The sequence below is a fragment of the Rhincodon typus genome, chromosome 7, assembly GCF_021869965.1.
Source record: "Rhincodon typus isolate 14 chromosome 7, sRhiTyp1.1, whole genome shotgun sequence".
NCBI lineage: Eukaryota > Metazoa > Chordata > Chondrichthyes > Orectolobiformes > Rhincodontidae > Rhincodon > Rhincodon typus.
The window spans coordinates 1,502,903-1,524,490 of record NC_063338.1 but is presented as its reverse complement, the minus strand read 5'-3'; the positions used below and the strand labels follow the sequence as shown (position 1 = coordinate 1,524,490).

The following is a 21,588-nucleotide window of genomic DNA, read 5'->3' as shown; positions in this document are numbered from 1 at the left end:
GTGTTCATCCAGCTCTACACCTTGTTATCTCTGTTATATCATAATTGACAAACTTTTTTTTGAATGTTTTGAAGATTTTTTTGCAGACATAGACAACTGAGAGCCTATGGATATGGTACAGTTGGATATTCAGGTGAATTTTATTAAGGACTCAAAATTTCAAAAAATGGTATTGGGAGAATCATATGCAAATACATGTTAAAAGTTAGGGTTTAACTTCATTTAAAGGGAATCGGAATATAGAAGTAAATACGTCCTGCAACAGTGGCATCAAGTGTTGGTGAGACTGTGCCTGGAGCTTTGTGTACAGTTTTGGTGTCCCAATCTAAGAAATAATATACTGACCACAGAGAATGTGCAATGGACATTCTCCAGATTAATCCCTCAGATGGTAAAATTGTCTGATGAGGGAACTCGGCCTGTATTCTGTTGGTATTCAAAGAAAGAGAGGTGATTGTAATGAAACTTAGAAAATTCACACAGAGGGGATCAACTAATGGAGGGGCATAAAGGCAAGATTAGGTAGAATTCCAAGATATTCTACAAATACTTCAAACGAAACAGAATTACCAGGGAACAATTTGGGCCAATTAGAAACTAAGGGGGCAATCTGTGTGTGAAGCTGGAGAATGTTGATAAATTGTTACCTGAGTATTTCACATCTGTTTTATTTGGGAGAAGGAGGATGAAAATGCAGAATTCGAGAAGATGGAATGTGAAGTTCCTGAACAGATTGATATAAGATGCCAGCAGGGATTGATGGCTTTGGTTAGTACAGAACTGGTCAAATCCCCAAGTCTGGATGAGTTGTATCTCAGGCTGCTGTTAGAAACACGAGAAGAAAGGCCCTTAACCATTTTTTTATGTAGAATCTGGTCACAGAGGAGGTGCCAGAAGACTGGAGAACAGCTAACGTCATTCCACGTTACAGAAAGGGTGGTGAAAGTAGACCAGGCAACCAGAGACAAGTGCGCATTTGATCAGTGTTAGGGAGACTATTGGAGAAAATACGCAATGAGAAAATTCATTTCCTTTTAGGGATGCAAAGTTTGATCAGGAATAATCAGCATGATTTTATCAGAGAGAACTCATGCCTAACGAATTTTTTTCGAGAAGGCCGTTTATGCGGTTTTTCCGCAAGACCTTTGACAAAGCCCCACATGAGAAACTGGTAAAGTAAAATCTCTTGGTACCAAGGGTAACTTGGCAAGTTGTGCCCAAAATTGCCTTTATGACAGGAGACAGAGCATGGTGATAGAAGGCTGTTGTGCGACTGGAAGAAAATGTCTGGTGGTGTACCACAGGGATCCACTGGGAGGCAATGGCCGAGTGGTATTATCAGTGGACTGTTAATCCAAAAACACAGATAATGTGTTGAGGACCTGGGTTCCAAACCTGTCACGGCAGATATCTGGAAATTATCTGGAATTAAGAATCTAATGATGACCACGAATCCATTGCCAATTGTCAGGAAAAAACCATCTGGTTCTCTAATGTCCTTTAGGGAAGGAAACTGCCATCCTTACCTGGTCTGGTTTACATGTGACTCCAGACCCACAGCAATGTGGTTGACTCTGAACTGCCCTCTGGGAAATTAGGGACAGGCAATAAATGCTGACTAGCCAGAGACACTCATACTGTGAATGAATAAAAGGATCAGTTTAGTGACCCTTACTAGTTGCGGTATTCATAAATGATGTAGATTTGTATGTGGAGGGGAATGGGCAGCGTGATATGTAAGTTTGTGTTTGACACAAAGATTAGCCAGGTGGTTTGCAGTGAGGAGGAAGTTCTTATGTTACAGGAAGGCACAGGTGGAATGGTCAAATTGTCAGATCAATGGCATATGTAATTTAAACCTGATAAATGTGAGATGCTGCACTTTGGAAGAAGAGCAAGACAGGGTATACTCAATGAATGGCTGCAAATATGAAACTCAGAGTGTTTCTCCACAGGTCCTCGAAGTGACTGGATAGGGTAACAGACGAGTTAAGAAGGCATATGGGACCGGAAGTATGGCCTTTATTCATTGAGGCCTAAATTATAAAAACTATACAGGACTTTGTTTATGTCACTGATGCAATATTGTGTGCAATCCTGGCTACCACATTACAGGAAAGATGTAATTGCACTGGAGGAGTGCAGAAGAGATTCAACAGGATGCTCCCTGTGATGGAGCATATCAGCTATGAAGATAGGCTGGATAAGCTTGAGTTGTTTGAAGCAGAGAAGACTGAGGGGATGTAATTCAGAAGTATAATGGACAGGGTGGATAGAAAGCAACTGTTCCTTTTTTGTCAAAGGGCCGAGAATAAGGGAGCACACTTTTAAAGTGAAGGGTTGAAGGTTTAGAGAGGATTTGAGGATTGTTTTTTTTCACCCAGAGAGTATTGGGGTCAGGAATGCATTCTGTGAGATGTCAGTTGTTGTGGGTAACCTCACAACCATTAAAAAGCACTTGGATGAGCACTTGAAGTGTCATAACATTCACAGCAATGGGCTTTGTGTAGGAATGTGGGACTTAAGTAGATCGCGCTATATTTCTGACGGTACAGAGTCTATGTTTCTGTGATTGTATGATTGTGAAGTTGGATCATTGAGCAGCTTAAGACAGGAATTGTTGGGTTTCTGAAGAGTATATTAACAAGTGTTGTAAGAGTGAACTGTAATAGCTTCTAAAAGTACGCCAATGGGAAATGTAAGAGAAAACAAGTGCAGCTTCATTTCAGTCTGAAACTGGAGAACGGAGAACAGGGGAATGGCAGAACTATGAAGCAATTACTTCAGTTCTGTCTTCACAGAAGAAAACAATAAAAAAGTCTCAATAGTACTTGGAAACCCAATTGTGGTGAGAAGAAAGGGATACAGTAGAATGAAATTAGTAAATACAGTTTTAGAGAAATTATTGGGAATGAAAGTAATAAGCACAGACAAAGTCAACATAGATTAATGAAATAGGAAGCATATTTGAGAAACAGACTGGTAGATAAATTATGGACAAGCAATGGATGCAATGCATTTGGATTTTCGAAAGATTTTTGATAATATCCCGAGCCAAGTGTACAAAATCAAATCTTATGGGATTTGTGACTAATAAATGGACATGGTTTTAGAATGGGAGAGCTGACAGGAAACAGTGAGTAAGAATGATGCAATTTTTTGTGGAGTGGAATGCATGCAGGGTATCACAGCATTAGGAGCTTGCACCCCAGCTATTGACAATATATATCAAACATTTGATTGAGGGAATCAAATGCAATATTTCCAAGTCTGCTGAGGTCACTAAACTATGTAGGATTGTGAGTGGTGAGGAGAACGTAACAAAGCTCCAAGGTGATTGAAGCAAGTAGAGTGAATGGGCAAATACGTGACAGGTGAAGAGCAACATGAATAGATGTGACATTGTGCACTTTGGTGCAATACATTGAAAGGCAGTCTACCATTTGAAAAGGAATTTGTTGAAAATTGTTGACCTATAAAGGGACATCTGCTCCTTTTTATTGTTTTCTTCTGCACAAACCCCTGAGGTCCATGCAGGGCAGCGACCTCTGAAGCCAGAAGTCAATAGTGGGATTGACATTAGCATGCCGACCAGTGTACATCAACCCGCAAAGTGGGTAGCAGTAACACTGAAAAGGACCTGGATCTCCTTGGATTTCCTTGTACACCAGTTATTGAAAGAAATACTACAGGAGTAGAAAGCAGTTAGAAAGCAGTTAGGAAGATAAGTAGAGCGTTGACCTTCATTTCAAGAGGATTTGAGTACAGCTGTACAGTTGTCATACTGCATCTGTAAGGGGCCTTGTTGAGACCTCATCTGAACATTGTGCAGTACTATGTGCAGTTTTGGCCTCCTTACCTCATGAAGGACAAACTTGACGTTGGGAGAATGCAGCAAAGGATGACCAGACCGATTTCTGTGATAATAGGCTTGTTGTGTGAGCAGAGATTGGTTTGACTGGGCCTGTATTCCATGAGATTTAGTAAGATGAGTGAAGATCTCAGTGAACTATATAAAACTCTGACAGGGCGAGACAGATTGAAAGCAGGGATGATAATTCCCCTGGCTGGGACATCTAAAACAAAGGGCCACAGTATTAGGTACAGGCAGGTCAATCTGCATTGAGGTGAGAATAAAAGACTCGCTCAGAGACTGATGAACCTGGGGAATTCTCTACCATAGAAGGCACTGAATATAAATAAGGATTTCTAGACACTAAAAGGATATAGGACAGGCAGAATATAATGTGGAGATAGAGAATAAGCCATCATTATATTGATTGAGGGAGCTAATTTGATGGACTGAAGTGACTACTGCAGATCAATTTATTTTATATTTTTCTAATGGTTAATCACATTAAGGAATATGCACATTGTGTGGGAAAAGTGCATTGAGGAGATGTTCGACCATGAACTAGAAATGACGGAGAATCAATGGGTTGAGTGGCCTACTCGCTTCCTGATGTTTCTGTGTAGTCTGTGGGAAAGCTCTGTAAATGTTGTCACAAGCTGTCAGATGTTAGGAAAGAGGCTTCTGCGGGGTCGACAAGATTGTGTTTCCTGTAGCCTTTTCCAATACCGACGCTGGTGCCAGGTGCTCTGTCTAGTTTTATCCTTTAACACCTCACAGCAGTTCAATAAAATTGAGTGTCTTCCTTGGCTATTCCAGAGACCATTTAAGAGTTTACCACATATCTGTGCATCTGGAGTCACAGGGAAGCACAATAGATTTGGTTCCTGAAAGTCATTAGTGAAGCAAATTGGTGTTTATAATTGACATTGGTTTTAAGATCATTATTACTGACACCAGATTTTAGATCTCGACATTTTATTAATTGCTTTTAACTTCCACTAGCTGCCAGAAAATTAGCCCGGTCTGGATTAGTAATCCAGTGACATTTCCACTACAGCATCATCTCCACATGGGGACCTGTTGGAAATCACACTAAACAGGTTATTTCTGGGCTGCTCAACACCTTTGTCAAAAAGAACTTCCACCAATTTGACTATCGTGATGAGACTGACAGTGTGGCAACTCATCAGATTGTAGTTATTTTCCTCTTAAGGGACTGGGTATAGTTGAGCAATTTTCCACATTTTTAGTTGACATCAGAGTTGGAGCTGGCATGAAACAGTTTCCCCAGGAGCACGGCTTGTTATGCAGCACAAGTCTATAGTTTTATTGCAGGAATGGTGTCAGCCCCCATTGTCTTTATTGTAACCATTGCAGTCTGCTGTTTCTTGATGCAACTTGCAGATAATCTAATTGGTTGTAGACTGACTTCTGTGTTTTTGTCGATATCATCCAGTCAACACTTCCAGCTTCAAGAAAGGAGCCAGGCAGAAAGCAGGAATCTGTAGGCCATTTAACCTAACATTATTGTTGGGAATCTGCTACAGTCCATTATTAGGGAAGGAATTGCAGCCCATTTAGAAAAGTTTAACGCAATCAGAGTCAATATGGCTTTGTGAAAGGGAAGTTATGTTTTGCCCTGTAAAGTCATGCAAAATTTTGCTGGAGGTACCTGAAAATGTTAAAAGCAGACCACATGAAGGGGAACTGGTAGACAGTTTATTTGGCTTTCCAGAGGTTTTCTATAAGGTACCACAAAATAAAGGTTCTTACACAAGACAGGAACTCACAGTATAATGAATAATGTATTAGCATGGAATTGAGATTGGTTAACATACAGAAGATAAAGAGTCTGGATTAATGGGCTTTACCAGGTTAGAAGGATGTATCTACTGGAGTACCACAAATATCAGTCCAATGGCATCAGAAGTTTAGAATCTATTCTGATGTCTTGAAGACATCAGAATGTCTTCAGATGTCTTGAAGGGATTGAGTACAAAATATATTGAGTTTGTGTATAACACAAACATATGTGGGAGGGCATGTTACAATAAGGATGTAAGGAATCTGAAAGTGGATACAGATAAGGCCAGTGAGTGGGCAGATGATTGGCAGATGGAATTTATTGTTAAAAATGTATGACGCCATACACTTTGGCACTGAAACCTATAAGGCAGGCCGTTATTTAATGGAGAGGAATCAAAAAGAAAGTGCACTACAAAGGGATTGGGGTGTTCCTGTGTATGAAACATAAAGTTAGCACGCTGGTACAGCAAGTAACTAGGTTGGTTCATTAGGCCAGTATTGAATTATCAAGAATGTCTGAAATAGTTAAGTGTTTATTCATTATAGTTGAAATGAATGAGGGATGATATTACTGAGACATACAGAGGGGGCTTGATGAGGTAAGTGTTGAGAAGATGTTTCCATGAATGAGCAGAGTCTTAGGTGGCACGGTGGCACAGTGGCACAGTGGTCAGCACTGCTACCTCACAGTGCCAGAGACCCGGCTTCAATTCCACCCTTGGGCGACTGTCTATGTGGAGTTTGCACATTCTCTCCATGTCTGCGTGGGTTTCCTCGAGATGCTCTGGTTTCCTCCCACAGTCCAAAGATATGCAGGCTAGGTGGATTGGTCATACTAAATTGTCCATAGTGTTCAGGGATTTGTACGTTAGGTGGGTTATTGGGGGATGGGTTTGGGTGGGTGCTCTGAGGATTGGTGTGGACTTGTTGGGCCAAAGGGCCTGTTTCCACACCATAGGGATTCTATGAAGCCTCAAACTTGGGGGGCATAAATACAGAATAAGCAACGTTGATTTAAAACCTTTTCCTTACCCAAAGACTTGTGGAGGTGAGATCACCGAAAGTATTTACAGACGAGCTGGATGGGTGTTTGACAAATCAGCGAGTTGAGGGATACAAGGAGTTGGCAAGAAAGAGGTGTTGATCCCTGCAGCAGATCAGCCACATTCTTATTGAATTACAGGGCACAGGATTCTGTTCCTATTTCCTATAATATGATGTTCTGAAAGTAAGTGGTTATTTTCCTGTAAATCATGGTGCAATGCTGCATTCAGGGAGACCAGTGGGCTTGATTGAGCTAACGCCGCATGAGGTATGGGGGCTGTATTCACAATGAATCTGCGCCTGCAGCATGACCAACATCTGGATGAGAAGTTGCCGAGAGGGAAGGCCTGAAAAGAGGGATGAGGAGGCTCTTCCTGCTTCAGCCTAGGTTTGCCAAGAACATTTTCAAACCTACACCTAACAATGCAAGTGGGCTTGAACTGCCGCCATGTAGCATATTCAAAGGGCTGAATAGAAGATCAGAACAGAGGACTTAGGAGCATGAGCACATTCAACACTTTGTCACTACTCCACCGGTAAATATGATTGTGACTCATTCTATTGTTGTCCCAGCTGCACTTTTGTCTCCATGCACCACTATCTTTGATTCACCTGTCAACTGAAAATCAAAGAACATAGAACTGCACAGAACAGGAACGGACCCTTTGGCCCACAATGCTGTGACGAACATGACACCAAATGAATTAATGCCTTCTGCCGAACCTTGTTCCATAATCCTCCCTCCTTGCTTATTCATGTGCTTATCTAAAAGTCCCTTAAGTGCCCGTATTGTATCTGCCTCAACAACCATCCCTGGCAGTGTGTTCCAGACTCCTTCCACTGTGTAAAAAACTTGCCTCTCACGTCTCTTTTGAACTTTCTGCCTCTCACCTTAAATGCATGTCCCCCATAGTATTAGGCATTCCAACTTTTGGAAAAAGATTCTGACCGTCAACCATATCTATGCATCTCACAATTTTATAGATTTCTATCAAGACTCCCCTCCACCTCCGCCGCTCAAGAGAAAAGAACCCAAGTTTTTTCTAGCATCTCCTTAGAGCTCATACTCTTTAATCCAGGTAGCATCCTGGTAAACTTCTTCTGCACCCTCTCCAAAGGCTCCACATCCTTCCTATAATGTGCTGACCAGAAATAAACACAATACTCTAAGTATGACCTAGCCAAAGTCTTATAAAGCTGCAACATGACTTCCTGACTCTTGTGTTTAATTCCCCAACCAATAAAGGTAAGCATGCCATACACCTTCTTTACCAACTAATCTACTTGCGTGGCCATTTTCAGGGAGCAATGGACTCGAACCTCAAGATCCTTCTGTACATCAGTGCTGTTCAGATTCCTGCCATTAATTGTATACTTGACCTTAAGATTTAATCTCCCAAAATGCACCACTTCACATTTATGCAGATTAAACTGCATCTGCCATATTTCCACCTATATCTGCAACTGGTCTATATTCCGTTGTACCCTTTGACAACCTTCTACACAATCCACAACTCAATTGATCTTTGTGTCGTCTGCAAACTTACTAACCGACCCATCTATATTTTCATCCAAGTCATTTATATACATCACAAACAGCAGAGGTCCCAGTACGTGTCCCCGTGGAACACCATTAGCCACAGACTTCCAGCCTGAGAAACGCCCATCCACCACTACCCTCTGTCTTCTACATGCAAGTTAATTCTGATTCCACGTCCAAACCAAAGTAAGTAGCCTCGATATAATTTAAAGATCTAGCCAACACCAACTACTGGGAAGTTAGTTCCCACTCAAACACTTTGAGAATTTCTCCTCATTCCTCTTCCAAGCAATGCTGGAGCAGTCACTGTTTCCTTTTCTTGTCCCACTCCTCTTATGGTTACAACAAGTACTAAATGTAATAGGTTGGTGAAATGGCCAATGATGTAGGTCGCAGACTGGGTCTGGCTCAGTGGTAGGATCGAGTCAAGCAGATTTCACAGTTAGCAACAAATAACTGGTTTATCACTGAAATGAGCCCACTCAATAAAGGTGCAAAACCTAACAACAAAATGTTTGAACTATGCAAACACCCTTTTGTTCTTGCGTCTAAAAGGGACCAATGGATATAGGAGGAGGGTGGGATTTGAGAATCAAGCTCAACGAACAGCTTTGATCGTATTGAATGAGGCAACAGGCTCAAATGGCTGAATGGCCAACTTGTCCTCCTATCTTCAATGTGTCTTCATAATGTCTCCAGGTTCACTGACAAGAACCATGTTGGGTGGGGGAGAAAGCTGTGAGGATGACCGAAGAGGCTGTAAACAAATATGGAGAGGTTCACTGAGTGGACAAGTTATTGGCAGAATGAATATAATGTGGAGAAAAGTCCATGTGCAGCAGAGATTTCCAAAATAAGCCTCAGTGACATTTTCAAATCCCCGTTCCCTGTCCAAACCACACTTCCAGACTCAGTGAGGATTTGTCCCTAAGGGATGGCAGTTTTCTGACAGGATATTATCACATTGCAACATGAATGTACTGACAATGACAGAATTTGCTACATCCCATCACACCATCTACTTTGCTGTGTGGATCATGTGAGTTATATTCGGAACTTTGACCGATGGAAATTAATATGGTGAAACGTGATTCATGTGGATACTCTCTACAAATTTATGAGAGGCATAGATAGGGTGCATGGCTGAGCCAGAGGCTTTTTCCCAGGATGGAGAGGTCAACTCCAAGACGGCACAGGTTCAAGGTGAGATGGTGGAGGCTTAGGGAGAAGTGCGGAGAAAATGTTTCACCTAGAGAGTGATGCGTGCCCGGAAGGCACTGCCAGTGGAGGTGGTGGAAGCTGGTACAGCAGCAATATTTAAGACATTTCTTGATAGACACATGAACAGGAGGTGAACAGAGATATAGAAACTGCGCATGGGCAATAGGTAGTTGGTCTAAATAAGGATTACAATCGGCACAGCCTTGATGGGCCGAAGAGCCTGTTCCTGTGCTGTATTGTTCTTTGCAGGAAGAACAGAAACCCATCGGGTAACCACCTGATCCACTCTCCTCAAGATCTTGTATGATTCAATAAGATCGCCTTTCATTCCCAGGGTAACCTGTTACACCTTCATAATATAAGACCTTCATTCCGGGAATAAATGAAGTGAAATATCCTGAAACTGCTTCAAAACCAATTATGCATTTTTGTTTCAATATAGTACATCAAAACTTCAGATAATATGCATCAGATGCTGTCTCACAAATTCTCTGCACAGATGTGGGTAAATATCCCTAACATGTAATATTCAATGCTCTTTGGATGAAACAACATCATTCCATATACCTTCCTAATCACTTACTACACCTGCAGACTAAGTTTATGTGATTCATAAGCCAAAAAACACAAAGCCCTAACTACCACCGAGTTCTGCGATCTCTCTACATTTAAGTAATTTACTGTTGAGTTATCTTCCTGTCGCAGCACAAACTTCCCATAACCCATGATATACTATTTTTGCTGAAATTTTGCACACTAACCTCCCTGTCTGTATCCTTTGCAGAGTCTGTGCCTCCAATTCACATCGTATTGAATAACTATCTTGTTGGATGATCTAATTGAGCTCCAATTCAATCAATCCCTTCATGAAAACCATTGGTATAGATTGCGTATCTTTGATCTCTGAAGCAATTTGTTAATCATAACTTTACAATTTAAAACTGAACATTTCTCCATACTTTCCATTTCCTGTTAGCTTCCCAGGGTTCTCCTGTTCCTGTGTAGCAACATAGAAAATTTGCATGACCTCCTCCTGTGCTGTGTAATGTATACAAAAAACTGAATGATTCCATTCTATTCCTATTTAACTCCTTAGAGGGGCAGAATGGTCATCTCCTGTCAACGTCACACCCTTGACTGGCTGATTTGGGTCTTCCTATACCTCTGGAAGCCATGTGGAATTGAGTGAGTTACGAGCTATCTGAGGTAACACATGAGAAGCAAGTAGTTGTTGGCTATTTGAGTCCCCTAGCCTGCTGCACGCTTCGGAACATCACAGTTGATCAGACTGTGGCTGAACAGCCCTTCCTTCTCTGTTCTCAATAAACACTGACTCTCCTGCCCAGCAAAGATCAGTCAAGCTCAGCCTTGAATATCTTCAATAACCCAGTCTTTGCTGCTCCCTAAGGATCAGAACACTACAGATACTACAACACTAAAGAGAAAGGGATATCCTTTTCTCAAACTTAAATGGGAGAGCTGTTAATTTAAAAGTGTGTTCTCTTATACCAAATGACCTCCCCTTTGTGACACAAGGACACTACAATAAGAAACATACATAGACCTTTCAGCACATTAAACCTGTTGAACATAAGCGTTGGTTCTCTATTCAATCAAATATCTATAAAAGTCAGCCCTGACTGCTACCTGGGGAAGACATTTCCAGATACCTCCTTTGCACAACCTGAAATGGGATAGCCCACGTTTTTAAACAGTGTCTGCTAGATCTAGACACACACACTTGGGGAACAGTGCCTCAGCATTCACTCCTGTTGCTATTGTACCTGCCTCAACCACTTTCTCAGGGAGCCCATTCCATATATACACCACTCTTTGCATGAATACGTTGCCCCTCAGGTCCTTCTTAAATCTATCCCTTCTCACCTTAAACCTATGCCATCTAGTTTTCAATTCCCTCTCCCTAGGAAAAAGACTATACATATTCATCCTGTCTATGCCCCTTATGATTTTATATACCTCAATAAGGTCAACACTCATTCTCCTACATTCCAAGGAATAAAGTCTTATCCAGACCAATCTCTCCCTATAACTCAGGCCTACCGGTCCTTGCCTCATCCTCATGAATCTTCTTTGCACACTTTCCGGTTTAATTATATCTTTCCTATAACAGGGTGACCAAAACTGTACACAATACTCCAAGCACAGCCTCACCAACGACTTATACAAATTGAACATAATGTCCCAACTCCTATACTCAATGCCTTGACCAATGAAGGCCTGCATGCCAAATGCCTTCTTCACAACTTTGTTCACCTGTGACGTTGCTTTCAAGGAACCACGTGCTTGTATTCCTAGGTCCCTCTGTTCCACAACACTCCTCAGGACCTTACCATTTACTGTATAAGTCCTACCATGGTTTGACTTTCCAAAGTGTAACACCTCATACTTAGTTGTATTTAGTTGCATTTGCCAATCCTCAGCCCACTTCCCCATCTGATCAAGATCCCTCTTAATCTTTGATAACCTTCCTCACTATCAATAATACCACCTAATTTTGTATCATCTGCAAACTTACTAATCATACCTTGTACATTCACGTCCAGATCATTTATGTAAATAACAAATAACAAAGATCCCAACACCAACCCCTGTGGCACACCACTAATCACAGGCCTCGAGTCTGAGAAATAATCTTCCACCATCACGCTCTGCTTCCTACCATCGAACCAATTTTGAATTCAATCAGCTAGCTCTCCCTGGATACCATGCGACCTAATCTTCATGACTAGCCTGCCAAGCGGGATCATGTCAAAGGCCTTACTAAAGTCGATATTGACAATATCCATTGCCCTAGCCTCATCAATCTTCCTGGTTATGTCTTTGAAAAACTCTAAAGAATTTGTCAGGCATGACTTCCTGTGCACAAATCCATGCTGACTATTCCTAATCATACCTTGACTATCCAAATGATGGTTGATCCTGTCCCTCAGTATTCTCTCCAATAATTTGCCAACCACTGATGTCAGGCTTACTGGCCCACAGTTCCCTGGCTTGACTTTCCTACCTTTTCTTAAACAATGGAACAACATTAGCCAACTTCCAGTCTTCTGGAACTTCACCAGAGGCTAAAGATGAAGCAAATATGTCTGAAAAGGCCTCAGCAATTTCTTCCCTAACCTCCCACAACATCCAAGGATGGAACTGATCAGGCCCAGTGGATTTATCCATCCTAATGCGCTTCAAGGCTGCAAACACCTTCCCTGTGGTTAGGTGTATGCGGTCCAAAACATCCCCACTCATTTCTCTTTTTTCCCTTAGTATACATGATTCGCTCCTCCGTAAACACTGAGGAGAAATATTCATTAAAAATCTCCCCCATCACCTGTGGCTCCACAAATAGACAGCCATGCTGATCTTTAAGGGGACCTACTCACTCCCTAGCCACCATTGTACTTGTAATATAGTTATAGAGCCTCTTGGGATTATTTTTAACCTTATATGCCAGATCCATCTCATACCCTCTTTTTACTCTTCTAATTTCACTCTTGAGTGTGCTCCTACACTTTTTATAGTCATCTAAGGATTCACTTGAGCCCGATACCTTAAGTGCATTGTATGCCTTCTTCCTTTTCCTGACCAGAGCCTCAATATCCCTCGTCAACCAGGGATCCCTAAACCTGTCAGCTTTTCCCTTCACCCTAACAGGGATATACGGTCCCTGGACACTTGATATCACACTTTTAAAAGCTTCCCATTTGCCAGTCGTTGCTTTTCCCACAAACAGGCTCACCCAATCGACCTCTGCTCGATCCTGCCTAATGGCCCTGAAATTGGCCCTGCTCTAATTCAGCACCTTAACCTGTGGACGTGTCCTATCTTTTTCCATAACTATGTTAAAACTAAGGAAGTTATGGTCTCTGGACACAAAGTGTTCTTCAGCTGACACTTCAGTTACTTGTTTCCTAAGAGGAGATCCAGTGTTGCACCCTCCTGAGTAGGGCCATCTACATATTGACTTGGGAAACTTTCTGGGACACATTTGACAAATTCCATGCCGTCCAGTCCTTTAACACTCTGTGTGGCCCAGTCAATACAGGGGAAATTAAAATCTGCAACCAATACTACTGTATTATTCCTGCACGTATCTGCAATCTCTCAACACATCTGTTCTTCTCATACCTGCTGGCTATGTGGGGGTCAAGAATACAGTCCCAACAGAGTGACTATCCCCTCTTGTTTCTAAGTTCTAACCAAATGGCCTCATTTGATTATTCCTTAAGGATATCCTCTATAAGCACTGTTATTATGTCCTCCGTTGTACGTGAGGTTGGTTTGGGGAATGGGTCTGGGTGGGATGCTCTGAGGGTCAGTGTGGACTTGTTGGGCCGAAGTGCCTGTTTCCACACTGTAAGGGTTCTATGGAAATTCTATGGAAAAGGGCAACTCCCCATCCTTTGCCACGCCTGTAGCTTCTGCATCCTGGAACACTGAGCTGCCAATCCTGCCCTTCTCTTCGCCATGTTTCTGTTACGACTATAATGTCCCAGTCTCCAGAGCCAATGCATGCTCTGAGCTCATCTGCCTAATCAGTCAGGCCTCATGCATTGAAATAAATGCACTTTAAACCAGAAGTCTTTTCCCTCCCTTTACTGTGCCCCTGGCTATCCTGAATAGTAAACTTCTTTTGATGACTAACGTATTTTCCCCGACTTCTCAATAGCCCCTCTCTGATTCAGAGTTCCAACCCGCTGCCAAACTAATTTAAACCCTCCTAGGTAACACTAGCAAATCTCCCCACGAGGATATTGGACACTCTCCAGTTCAAGTGCAATCCGTCCAGATATCCTTGAATGTCATGATGTTTGAAGTACTCATCTATTTTTTAAAAGGTTGTGTTCTTTCCAGCCTCCTTTTCCTTCCCAGGCAGTGCATTCCAGATTCCCAACACCCATTGGGTGAGATTTATTTTCCCAAATCCCCTCTTAACCACATGGCCCTTACACTAAAATTATGCCCTGTGGTTATTGATGTCTCAACCAAGGAGAACACCTGCTCTCTATTCACCCTGTCCATACCCCTCATAATCTTATACATCTCAATCATGTTTCCCTCTCCTCTGTACTCCCTCTGAAACTCCTCTGTACCTCCTCGAGTGCTACCATATCTTTCCTGTAACGAGGTGACGAGAACAGCACACAGTACTCCAGCTGTGGCCTGATCAACATTTTGTACAACTCCAACATTACCTCCTTGCTCTTACACTCCATGCCAATACTGATGAAAGCAAATGTATCATATGCCTTCTTAACTATCCTATTTACACGTTTTGCTGACTTCAGGAATCTGTGAGTAATTACTGAAGATCCCTCTGTTCTTCTAAGCTACCCAGTGTCCTACCATTCAGTAAATAATCCATCAAGGAGCATTTAATGCTAAGGAGACGAAAGCACCTTTCCACATAGTCCCCCAGATGCGATCTCAGTAAGACTGGCTACAAGCTGCAGCAATATTTCTTTCCAACTTGACACGTTGCAATGTAAACCAAAATGGGAACTACAGCTGGGGGATAGTTTCTGCCTTTTTTTTAAGAAAGGTATCTTCAAATTATCACTGTGATGAAATTTGTTTTTTTTTCAGCATTTTATGATTCTTTTGAACTTTCTCCCACAGAGAGCAGTGGTGGCAGTGTCATTGAGTGTTTTTGAAATGTCAAGAGATAGATTCTATGAATGACAACAGGGTCAAGGGTTATCCGGAAGTGAGCAGGAATGTGGATTGCAGGGGAAAATGTTGGCAGTGGTACAAAATGAAACTGCTGATAACCAGAACACCCAGGAATACGATGTAAACATAAATGAAATGTAAGAAAAGTATTAAAAACACAAACACGAAAAGCAATTGAATAAAGTTGCTACAGTCCCAGAGGACCATGGGGCTGCTGTCTAATTAGAGAGAGACCACTTATTTAAACTGAGGGTCACCACACTTCGGGCAAAGGGTGAGGTTGAGAAAGTGGGGCCATTCATGATAACCTCTGACAGTGTGGGAATTGAACCTGCACTGTTGGCCTCCTTCTGCATCACAAACCAGCCATCCAGCCAACTGAGTGGAAGACCATGAAACTGCTTTAGACAGAAATAGTCAAAGACCAAGGCTGAACATAATAAGGTGAGACAAGTGAAATAACCAGAATTAATGGCTGTGATTGGATATTGATAATCACAAAATAAGTGCATATTTTGATTGATCTGTGCAAACTATGCCTACGATTACATAAAAATGTAAAGATGATGGAATATATTGTTTGGAGAGTCCATCCTCATGGGAAATGGCTGTCAAACACATGCATGAAGAAAACTGATGTAAAGAGTGCCGAATGTTGTCTGGTCAGTGACAGGAACCCCAGGGAGTTCAATGAATGAAAGTTCCTGTAACATGGAGCTCAGGACACCATCAGATCGGGCCCGATTTTATTGAATGTTGGAGCAGGTTTGAAGGGCTGAATGGCCTCATGATGGACTTTAATCATATGTGATTTGGACAAAAAAAATGCAACTCTGCAACCCCTTATGTGTTGCACACTGGGGGACTCACATTTTCCTGAACCAGGAACAGCTGACAACATAATCTGGAATATTCTATAATTGACATCATCCAGAAAATTCTAGAAGTGGTATTCTCTAGAAAATTCCATAACCATGTTGGGGGTATTGTGTCGGTGTGTGTGAGAGAGAGAGAGGGATGGTGCTGCATGTATTAGTGAGAGCAGTGGAGCCTGAGTCTTGTTCAGAGGTAGATGCTATGACAGACACACAGTAAATGTGAGGGAGCAGAGGGAACACGGCAACACTTACCTTTAGTTCAGCCTCATGCAGATGATCCCTCTGTCACACACAATGAAAGTGACATTGAGACAAATTATTGTTAGGTTCAGCCCAGTGAGCCGCAGACTGTGCTGACCCCACTACCAGTTATAAAGCTGCAGAATAAATGCATATCCTAGACTCTCCATCATCTGAACTCACACCAAAATCCCGTTCACCCATCATTTCTGGAAATACTGGCCCATGTTGCAAGATGCTATTGAAATGTCTTCATTTCAGCATTCTGAAACCTGTGAAAACATCCTTCCATGACACTGTCACTCAATCTCTCCCTCTCTGTCTATTTCCCAAACCTTTCCTATTTGTTGGTGTTAAAACTGATTCCAATAACATCCCTCTCTGGCAGTGATTTTCATACACACAGCACCCTTTGTCATGACACAATAGAGATGTAGGGCTGTAAATAGATGGGAGATGCAAATCCTGTCACTTCCAGCATGAGCTGCAAGTTTCCCCAGCTGAGCAGTGTTACAGAGGAATGCTCTGATCTGCACAGCTCTACAGGCTGGGAGGGTAACTGCTCCATGTTTACAAATCATTTCACTGCTGTTCTCTACACAGCTCTGCGTGCTCAGCAGATACCTCGTCTGGGTTTATAGATCCATGCACTGTTGTAGTCTGCACAGCTCTCCGTGCTGGGCAGTTAGCTACTCTACGTGTATAGATCAATGCACTGAAGTGGTCTGTACAATGTTCCACCCCGGACAGATTATCAGGTTGTATTGAGCAGTACACTAGCCTGGCCTGTGCACATGCTCTATGCTGAACATATATCACATCCGGATTTATGGTATCTGGGCTATGTCTGTGAGGGGGATTGAGACTGTGATATAACTAACCACTTCAGCTAATCTTGCAATGCCTTTATTTTATGTTCTCATTCTTGTGATTGTACCCTCCAAACTCTCACTCTATTAATTTTACAGTATAACATCACACAGTACGTCATTTTGGTTAATATCTGCTCTCCTGGTAGCAGCCACAGAAGGAATCAGTCATTCCCATTGTCTTCAGGTCTCCACGTAGAAAGAAAAGATGGCCCCTCGGATAAAAACCACCCCCTTGATACATGGCTCAAAAGATCCACCCCCTCACCACTTCCGATCTGCAACCAACCACATCAAAGTATTCCATTTGCACTGAAAGCAATGGAGCCACTAGAAACATCAGGGAGCAGACTATCAGGGCAATAGAGCAACACTTCCAATGTCTGAACGCGTCAGAGTGAGCCCTCTAGTACACACACTATCACTAAATCCTGCAATCTCTCTCCATTTATGAAAAATACAGCCTTTTAATCTTACTGAACAAATCACAGGTTCACAGTTACCCATGTTATATTCCATCTGCCAAATTGTTGTCCATTTCTTATCCACTTAGAGAATTTTTTTACCTCCTCCTGATAACTTTCCTTCCTACCTATCTTAGCGAAGTTGACAAATTTAGTTAGAATGCATTTGTTCCATTTATCTAAACCGTTTATGTCGTTGCAAATAGTTGACGACCCAGCACTGGCCAATGTGTCACTGCAGTCATTACTTCTGCTAAACTGATAAAGATTAATATATCCCTAATTTATTCCTGCTTCTGGATCAGTAACCAGTCCTCCCTGTATTCCTATGTAGCAGCTTTGAAAGGCTGCATGTTTCCTTTCATTTCCTGCCTAACGGGCATGAGAGATGAAGAGATCTGTTCCAATTGCAGATTAACGTGTTCGAATGGCTGAATGACCTCATTCTGTTTCTATTTAAAATTCTTGATTGGCTGAATAGATTACTTCAATACAGGTGTAGTTGTGAAGAGTGCTGAACATTTTTGAATAATCAGTAAACAGCCTACTTCTGACTTTACGATGGTGGGGGAGGGGGAAAGGTCATTGATGCTGTAGCTGTTGACATCCCACTGTGCCTCATGGATGCCCAGTTTCGATTTGTTCGATCATTTAGAAGCATGACCTACTTCGCAGGATGAAGTGCCACCTGACACAGTGGATGGTATCTTCAGTATAAGGATGGGACTTTACGTCTGCCAGGACCACGTGTTGGACACTGCTACAGATACTTTTAGGGGCTGATACATCTGTGACAAGTAGTTTGCTGGGAATGTTTCCCTCTTGTTGGTTCACTCATCGCTTCCTACTGTCTGGCTGCTGTGTAGTTTAGGCCTCATCCTGCTCAGTCAATGGTCGGCTTGTGGAGGTACTTCAATGTCCTTCACCAAGCTTGTCACACCCTGGGTATGTTCTGTGTCCTTGTCACTCTCAATGCTTTGCTCTGAGTTGTTTTCAATATTGAGGAGAACTGCTTTATGACCAAGGCGTGGTGTGGAGACCAGTAGATGTCTGTGACCATCTTTGACCTGTTACCAGGAGATGTCTCGGGTTCTGGAATCAATGTTGGGGAATTCCAGCGTAACTCCTTTCTTGGCTGTATACCACTGTACCACCATCTTGGTTGGTCTGTCCTGTCTGTGGGACAGGATATATCCAGGGATTGAGATGATGCTTCATGAAACATGACCCATCAAGTCTGATTCTGTGAGTACAACGATGTCGCACTGTTTATTGGCCAGACAAAATGAGGAAGAAAGGCGTCAATGGAGCAGGAAATAATGGCTTAAAAAACTGAAAGAAAGGCACTGTGAGTGTATGTCATATTCTCAAAAAAGACTGAAGAATTCAAGTATAGATTGAGGTAAATGGATATGATTTAATGGCATTGGAGAGACTTGGCCAGAGTGTGAACTACTTTGAAACTGAATATCAGAACATTTTATACTGAGGAGTGTTATACAAAACTGAAAAAGAGGTGGAGCAGATCTCCAAATAAGGGGTGACATCTGTATGACAGTAAACGAGGATCTGACATCAAATTATCAAGGCATTGGCTTAATCTTATTGTTTTTGTGCCAGTTGATTTGATTTTGGGGAGAGATTAACACTGAGGTTGACTGGATTTCACCAAAATTAACGGAAAGTAGGGCCTTTGTCTTTGATGTCAATATTTATGACTCCATCACATTCTAGAACTGACATTATTTGTGAACAGCCAGACGTCAGTTAATTGAACGAAATATAAGACCCCGAGGGAAGAGCTCTTGTTCTGAGGAGAAGGAGACACTCTTTTGAAGTCTCCTCGGGCAAATAAAGGGGTGAATACATTATCCCCACTATTACATGGTGATGGTCTAGTGGTATTGTCGCTGGACTGTTAATCCAGAGACCCAGGTTCAAATCCCACCATGCCAGATGGTGGAATTTGAATTCAATAAATATCTGGAAGTTAGAATCTAATGACAGCCATGAATTCATTATCAATTGTCGGGAAAAATCCCTTTAGAGAAGGAAACTGCCATCATTACCTGGTCTGGCCTACATGTGACTCCAGACCCACAGCAATGTTAACTGCCCTCTGGGCAATAAATGCTGCCTGCTGAGGGTTTCTGGTATTTTAGGTGACATTTTTGAAAATAATTCAGACTTTACCATTTGTTATTTCAGTTCCAATTATTTCAATAAAACTTTGAATTTAGTGACATGTGAAAATCTCACTCTGTCCTCAATCAAATGGGTAACTTTGCCTCCAAGTTGATGTATAACTTATTTGTTTACCTTCCTCACAGTTAACATAGTGACAATCTACGTCCTACTTTATAAAGTTTGTGGATTGTCTCCATGTCTCCATCATTACCTGGTGGCCATGGCAGTGGCAGATCTACTGGTCATTATCCTCGACCTGATATTGAGACACATTCCAATTGTCTATCGGGAACAGTTTTAATTGCTGAGGTTCTCCATTCTCGTGTGCAATATCCATGCCGTCCTGCTTTATGCAGCCACCGACTGTTCTGTCTGGTTCACTGTCACTTTCACCTTTGATCAATTTGTGGCAATTTGTTGCCAGAAGCTGAAAAGTAAATATTGCACTGAGAAAACGGTGGCTGTGGTTCTGGGAACAGTGACTGTGCTGAGCTGTTTAAAGAACATTTTCTGGTATTTTATGCTCACAGGTTGATATCGGCTGGGGAACGCCCCCTGGTTTTGTGATGTAATAGATGCTGTTAACTACTGTCTGTTCTGGGTCACAATCGAGTTCCTTCACCACATTCTAACCCCGACACTCCCATTTCTCCTGATTCTGCTGCTCAATGTTTTCACCGTCAGACACATTTTAGTGACCAGCAGAGCCCGCAGGAAACTCCAGGTTCACACCAATGGGGACATTCAGTGTGACACAGAAATGCAAAATCGAAAGAAATCCATCATTTTACTGTTTGTGATTTCTGCTAATTTCATCCTGTTATGGTCAATGCTAATGGTGTTTTCTATATGGAACCGGGTGTGGTTTTTGGGATACAAGTCCATGTATCTCGATTGGTTTGTGCAGGAATTGGGCTTCATGCTGCAGCTCCTTAGTTGCTGCACAAACACCGTGATTTATACCATGACCCAGACTAATTTCAGACAGCAGCTGAAGAATGTGCTGAAATATCCTTTTACCCAAATTCACTCAATCAATCCATCGGGGATTTTCTCATTTCAGTTCAATGGTTCAGCAATGAAGCAGCCTGTCACTAATGCAACAGACTGAGTGTGATGCTGCTTTGTCCAACCTCATCCCATAGGGGCTTAGAGGGACATATTTCAATGTTCCTCTCAACTCAGGGGGCAGTGAGAAAATGTACCATTCCACTGACTGTATCCATAACTCTATTTACAAATATTTTGTAAATAATAAAAATGTTCATTAAAAGTGCCAAGCAGCAGAGTGAACAATATTGTTGTTTGTCTTTGTGTTGGAAAAGCTGAGCTGGAGAGAGGTAGACTCAGCCCCAAGTCCTGGTCCTCAGGGGAGAGGAGGGGACCAGGGCCGAGCTCAAGAGTTGTCCTTGCTTTCACCTTTGGGTCACCCGCTCTTACCTGGCCTCGGCAGAATTCATCTCTCTCCCTTGTTAACGTTCTCTCCATATCTCCCTCGCACTCTCACAATGTCCTTCTCTCTCATTCTTCCTCCATTGTTTGTGCTTTTTTTTCAATGTCTTTCCCTCCCCCATTCTCCTTCATTGTCTGTCACTCCTGCACATTCTTTACCTCCCAATCTCCCTCTCTTCCACTCACTTCACACTCTCCAAATCTGCTATTGCTAGGACAACAGAGTACGTTTCGGTTCACTGGCCTTTGAAAGGGGAATAGACTGGGGATGTGTTCAGAAGGCCATTGCTAAGGGAACAGAGTTCGGATTGGTTGACAAGTCATTGCAAAGGCAACAGAATGGGGATGG

General features: G+C 42.2%; 1 pseudogene; it reads left to right on the top strand.

The window, feature by feature from the left end:
- Positions 1-20,898, top strand: part of LOC125483458 — a 26,399-nt pseudogene extending 5,501 nt beyond the window's left edge.
- The last annotated feature ends 690 nt before the right edge of the window (positions 20,899-21,588 follow it).